The sequence below is a fragment of the Epinephelus lanceolatus genome, chromosome 5 (assembly GCF_041903045.1).
Source record: "Epinephelus lanceolatus isolate andai-2023 chromosome 5, ASM4190304v1, whole genome shotgun sequence".
In the NCBI taxonomy this organism is placed as follows: domain Eukaryota; kingdom Metazoa; phylum Chordata; class Actinopteri; order Perciformes; family Serranidae; genus Epinephelus; species Epinephelus lanceolatus.
Window position 1 is genome coordinate 47,381,927 of NC_135738.1, and position 6,000 is coordinate 47,387,926.

At 38.6% G+C, this 6,000-nt stretch overlaps 1 protein-coding gene across 4 annotated transcripts in view; it reads right to left on the minus strand.

Annotated features, from left to right (window-relative positions):
• LOC117262212 (uncharacterized protein C14orf93 homolog) overlaps positions 1-1,494 on the minus strand; it is a 42,724-nt gene extending 41,230 nt beyond the window's left edge. For 3 of the 4 annotated variants that reach the window (XM_078168289.1, XM_078168288.1, XM_033634998.2), the window contains exon 1: positions 1,357-1,486. The gene's annotated coding sequence lies outside the window, so the exon portion shown is untranslated. Of the gene's footprint in view, positions 1-1,356 lie in introns of all 4 variants that reach the window. The other variant, XM_078168287.1, reaches the window with a different exon arrangement.
• Positions 1,495-6,000: the final 4,506 nt, after the last annotated feature.

Below are 6,000 nucleotides of genomic sequence, written 5' to 3' on the forward strand. Positions count from 1 at the left end.
TTATCAGTAAAAAAAGAACATTTATCACACATAAAAAGCACAAACATGTTGAAATCCAGGCATATTCTGCCATCATAACTTGGCTCTCTGAATTCACCAGATTGATGCCTTTAAATCAAATATGTACAAAATAGTCTCCAAAAATCCTGTGGGAAACACTGATGTTAATTCCACTACAGAGAAGACTTTATGACCACTAAAATTAGGTGGGGCAAAAGTGGATATATCTGTATTGGTGTCAGTTATAGGCTAAATAAGTTGTTATATATCGGCATATCAGCAACAAAAATCCAACATCGTGCATCCCTATTTTATTAAAGGCTTTGGAAACATCACTGGCCCATAAAGGGGTCATTCTAAGAACCGAAAACACAACAAATCGTATTTTCAGGTGATTATACACTAAATAAAACATCCTCATTATGTTAGATTCCATTTCTGCCAATATATACCCGTAAATCCTACACCCTGGACCTTCAAATGGCTTATATACATGTACACTCAACGTTAAAGAATTAACCAGCACTGGCAAATAATCACAGAATAGCGTCACGAAGCTACGAAAATGCTAATAAAAGAAGGTAAAGAAACGGGGAAAAAACACAAGGTGACCTGCTCTGACTGACAGGACACCGTGCATGAAATGGGCGAGAACACACTATCGTTACAATTTACCAATACGCACATTTACATTTACGCACAGTAAGAAGTCTTACAATAGTTTTACAATAAATAGATTTAAGCTTAATTAGAAGTTGGCCGAAATTGTTAAATATCTCCCGGCGATTGGAAATTAGCTAGCAGTGGTTAGCTTGCAAGCTAATATCTGAATAACTTGCTTCCATTCCATTCTCCCAGTCATGCCAGTGTCTCGCTCCGGTTAAAGAGTAACACTTCGGTCTAACTGTTAACTAACCACGGTGTCGATTAATAAACATGACGATGAGCTTTTAAATACACCTGTCCATTTTTTCAAATAGAAAATAACCAAATGTAGCTTTAACTACATACAGTAAACAATGTTGATCTAGCCTTGCTAATGTATAACGTTAACGTTACCAACTTCAGTGTTGCTGATAGACATACCAAAGCACCTCAACTTTACTACTTGTCTCACAACAGCCTGTTAATAAATCACACACGGTGGTAATACCCACGATACAAAGACTTTATCTTCAATTTAACACCGCAGTACAGTGTCCGTGATGTCCCGGTGTGTTCATTAACTGATCAAACACTAACGTTAAATTAGCTAATTTCTCTGACAACAATATACTTGAAAGACAGCTACCCCAAATTCCACTGTATGTGATTGACCGCATGGTAAAGACAAAGAGAAATAGCTGTTTTACTCACGATTATAATGCTTGTAGGTGTCGCGTTAAATCCACAGAACGGATAGTGTCGGCTTCGTTGATAAAAACATTATATTTCAGTGACAATAGCTGAGGTATGCCTTGCTGTCTCTGCCTGTTCGACTGTTTTTTTGTTTGCTTTTTTTTCTGAGGGAAAAAAAATTGATTCGTGACGGACGTCTTTCTAACCAATCCCCAGCGTCAACCCAATGCCAATGCCTCTCTCTCAGCCAATAAAGGAAGAGTAGGCGGGATATTAACGGTTTGCCAAACGCGACTGACATTTGATTGGACCAATCAACGCGGTTTACTTTATGCAAAAACTAAAGCCAAGACCAATAAAATAAGTCAACTCAAAGTAGGCGGTATTTAGACGGCTGTATCCATAGACATATATACATAGACGCCGCAATGACTGCCGCTGCCTATTGGAGCCGACGTCCTCGCCGGCCGCCATCTTGGATGGGTCTCGCTTCGCCTCCACAGTGCTTTCACTTCTTTTGAGGAAGGAGCTGTATGCACAAGTAAAATAGAATAACTCACTGAATTTTCAACTGATTTTCACGCGGTTTGGTTTGTTACAAACAGCACACATGTAGTTATGATACGGGATGCTTTCGTACATTAAAAATGCGGGATTTCATGCTTTAATACTTTCTGCAGATAGCAACAGCATGTTATTTAGATCACAACAAGTTCTTTTTTTAACACCATATACACAATACAAAACACAGTATAGCATATTATGTATAGCATAATATGTAGATCTGAGGTTTGCTCAAACTGTCAGCTCCTTTAAATCAGGACTAAAAACACTATTGTTTACTGAAGCGTACTCTTAGATTAAATACTTACCTGCTGTATTCTGCTGCCCGTACTTTTTGACTACACACTGCTGATTTATGCCTTTTATTATTTTACTTCTTTTCTTATCCTGACGGTTCAATGTATTGAGCCTGTTTTTATTTTATGTTACTGTATTTTATTATTATCACTATCATTCTCAATTTCTATTTCCCTTTTCAATCGACTGTTTTTATTGTTTTAAATTGTGTCTTGTTGCTTTTAATGTCTCTGTAAAGCGCTTTGAATTACCTTGTGTTGAATTGTGCTATACAAATAAACTTGCCTTGCCTAGCACACCTTTGTGCACATATTCACTTTTCCACCAGCTGTGCTGCAAATATCCGCTGCTGCTCATCCTTCTGTATCTTTTTTCAAATTATCTTGACCACAGTCCCATTTTCATAGTTATAATACCAATACCAAAATTAATTTCAGTGTTTATGTAAATACTGAAAATGTTTTTTACTACTTTTGAGGGATCACAGCAGTCAGTGTAATAAGAATAACTTTACTAATCCCTGAAAAGAAAATTTCAAAGAAGTCTGTAAGGTCATCTGTTTAACAAAGAATTATTAAGTCTGATGGCTGTGGGTATAAAAGAGAGTGGGTGTGTGTGAGAAATAAACTCAATCAACAATAGAACTTTTTCTTTATTAAAATATATTAATAAATTTATTAATATGCTATACTATGTTTTGTATTGTGTATATTGTGTTTATACAGTGTATACATATGTGTGTGTATATCTATATCTATCTATAGCCTATAGGCTATATATATATATATATATATATATATATATATATATATATATCCATCCCACTCTGGGGTTGAGGTGAATAAAAGAACTTGTTGTGATCTAAATAACATGCTGTTGCTATCTGCAGAAAGTATTAAAGCATGAAATCCCGCATTTTTAATGTACGAAAGCATCCTGTATCATAACTACATGTGTGCCGTTTCTAACAAACCAAACCGTGTGAAAATCAGTTGAAAATTCAGCGAGTTATTCCATTTTACTTGTGCATACAGCTCCTTCCTCAATAGAAGTGAATGCACTGAGGAGGCGAAGCGAGACCCATCCAAGATGGCGGCCGGCGAGGACGCGCTCATGCAGTCGATGCAGCGTCTATGTATATATGTCTATGGCTGTATCAACCACCTCAACCACATAGACATATATACGTAGACGCCGCATCGAGTGGGTTTGCCCGCTGCAGCGATACGTCAACGTCGCCGCCATATTGGATGTGGCAAGGCTGCGCTGTAAACTAATAGAAGTGAATGGACTTTTCCATTTCCAAGCGCCTTTCTACAAAGAAATTTACGTTAATGCCTCTCATTTATTCATTCACACACACACACACTAATATACTTGGGAAACAGTTAGGCACCAAAAACAATGTATTTGATCTTCTCAGGTGGCTAAGATAAGAACTTTATTGATCCCACACAGGAGTAATTCACCTTACATCAGCTATAGAGAACAAGGTAGTGCCGAAAAACAATACACAGTATATATATATATGTATATATATATATATATATATATATATATACAATACAGGCCAAAAGTTTGGACACACCTTCTCATTCAATGCGTTTTCTTTATTTTCATGACTATTTACATTGTAGATTCTCACTGAAGGCATCAAAACTATGAATGAACACATGTGGAGTTATGTACTTAACAAAAAAAGGTGAAATAACTGAAAACATGTTTTATATTCTAGTTTCTTCAAAATAGCCACCCTTTGCTCTGATTACTGCTTTGCACACTCTTGGCATTCTCTCGATGAGCTTCAAGAGGTAGTCACCTGAAATGGTTTCCACTTCACAGGTGTGCCTTATCAGGGTTAATTAGTGGAATTTCTTGCTTTATCAATGGAGTTGGGACCATCAGTTGTGTTGTGCAGAAGTCAGGTTAATACACAGCCGACAGCCCTATTGGACAACTGTTAAAATTCATATTATGGCAAGAACCAATCAGCTAACTAAAGAAAAACGAGTGGCCATCATTACTTTAAGAAATGAAGGTCAGTCAGTCCGGAAAATTGCAAAAACTTTAAATGTGTCCCCAAGTGGAGTCGCAAAAACCATCAAGCACTACAACGAAACTGGCACACATGAGGACCGACCCAGGAAAGGAAGACCAAGAGTCACCTCTGCTTCTGAGGATAAGTTCATCCGAGTCACCAGCCTCAGAAATCGCAAGTTAACAGCAGCTCAGATCAGAGACCAGATGAATGCCACACAGAGTTCTAGCAGCAGACCCATCTCTAGAACAACTGTTAAGAGGAGACTGCGCGAATCAGGCCTTCATGGTCAAATAGCTGCTAGGAAACCACTGCTAAGGAGAGGCAACAAGCAGAAGAGATTTGTTTGGGCCAAGAAACACAAGGAATGGACATTAGACCAGTGGAAATCTGTGCTTTGGTCTGATGAGTCCAAATTTGAGATCTTTGGTTCCAACCGCCGTGTCTTTGTGAGACGCAGAAAAGGTGAACGGATGGATTCCACATGCCTGGTTCCCACTGTGAAGCATGGAGGAGGAGGTGTGATGGTGTGGGGGTGTTTTGCTGGTGACACTGTTGGGGATTTATTCAAAATTGAAGGCACACTGAACCAGTATGGCTACCACAGCATCCTGCAGCGACATGCCATCCCATCCAGTTTGCGTTTAGTTGGACGATCATTTATTTTTCAACAGGACAATGACCCCAAACACACCTCCAGGCTGTGTAAGGGCTATTTGACCAAGAAGGAGAGTGATGGAGTGCTGCGGCAGATGACCTGGCCTCCACAGTCACCAGACCTGAACCCAATCGAGATGGTTTGGGGTGAGCTGGACCGCAGAGTGAAGGCAAAGGGGCCAACAAGTGCTAAACACCTCTGGGAACTCCTTCAAGACTGTTGGAAAACCATTTCAGGTGACTACCTCTTGAAGCTCATCGAGAGAATGCCAAGAGTGTGCAAAGCAGTAATCAGAGCAAAGGGTGGCTATTTTGAAGAAACTAGAATATAAAATGTTTTCAGTTATTTCACCTTTTTTTGTTAAGTACATAACTCCACATGTGTTCATTCATAGTTTTGATGCATTCAGTGAGAATCTGCAATGTAAATAGTCATGAAAATAAAGAAAACGCATTAAATGAGAAGGTGTGTCCAAACTTTTGGCCTGTACTGTATATAGATAGATAGATAGATAGATAGATAGATAGTTGGCGGACGCTACAGTAGGCTTATATACAGTACAGGCCAAAAGTTTGGACACACCTTCTCATTCAATGCGTTTTCTTTATTTTCATGACTATTTACATTGTAGATTCTCACTGAAGGCATCAAAACTATGAATGAACACATGTGGAGTTATGTACTTAACAAAAAAAGGTGAAATAACTGAAAACATGTTTTATATTCTAGTTTCTTCAAAATAGCCACCCTTTGCTCTGATTACTGCTTTGCACACTCTTGGCATTCTCTCCATGAGCTTCAAGAGGTAGTCACCTGAAATGGTTTCCACTTCACAGGTGTGCCTTATCAGGGTTAATTAGTGGAATTTCTTGCTTTATCAATGGGGTTGGGACTATCAGTTGTGTTGTGCAGAAGTCAGGTTAATACACAGCCGACAGCCCTATTGGACAACTGTTAAAATTCATATTATGGCAAGAACCAATCAGCTAACTAAAGAAAAATGAGTGGCCATCATTACTTTAAGAAATGAAGGTCAGTCAGTCCGGAAAATTGCAAAAACTTTAAATGTGTCCCCAAGTGGAGTCGCAAAAACCATCAAGCGCTA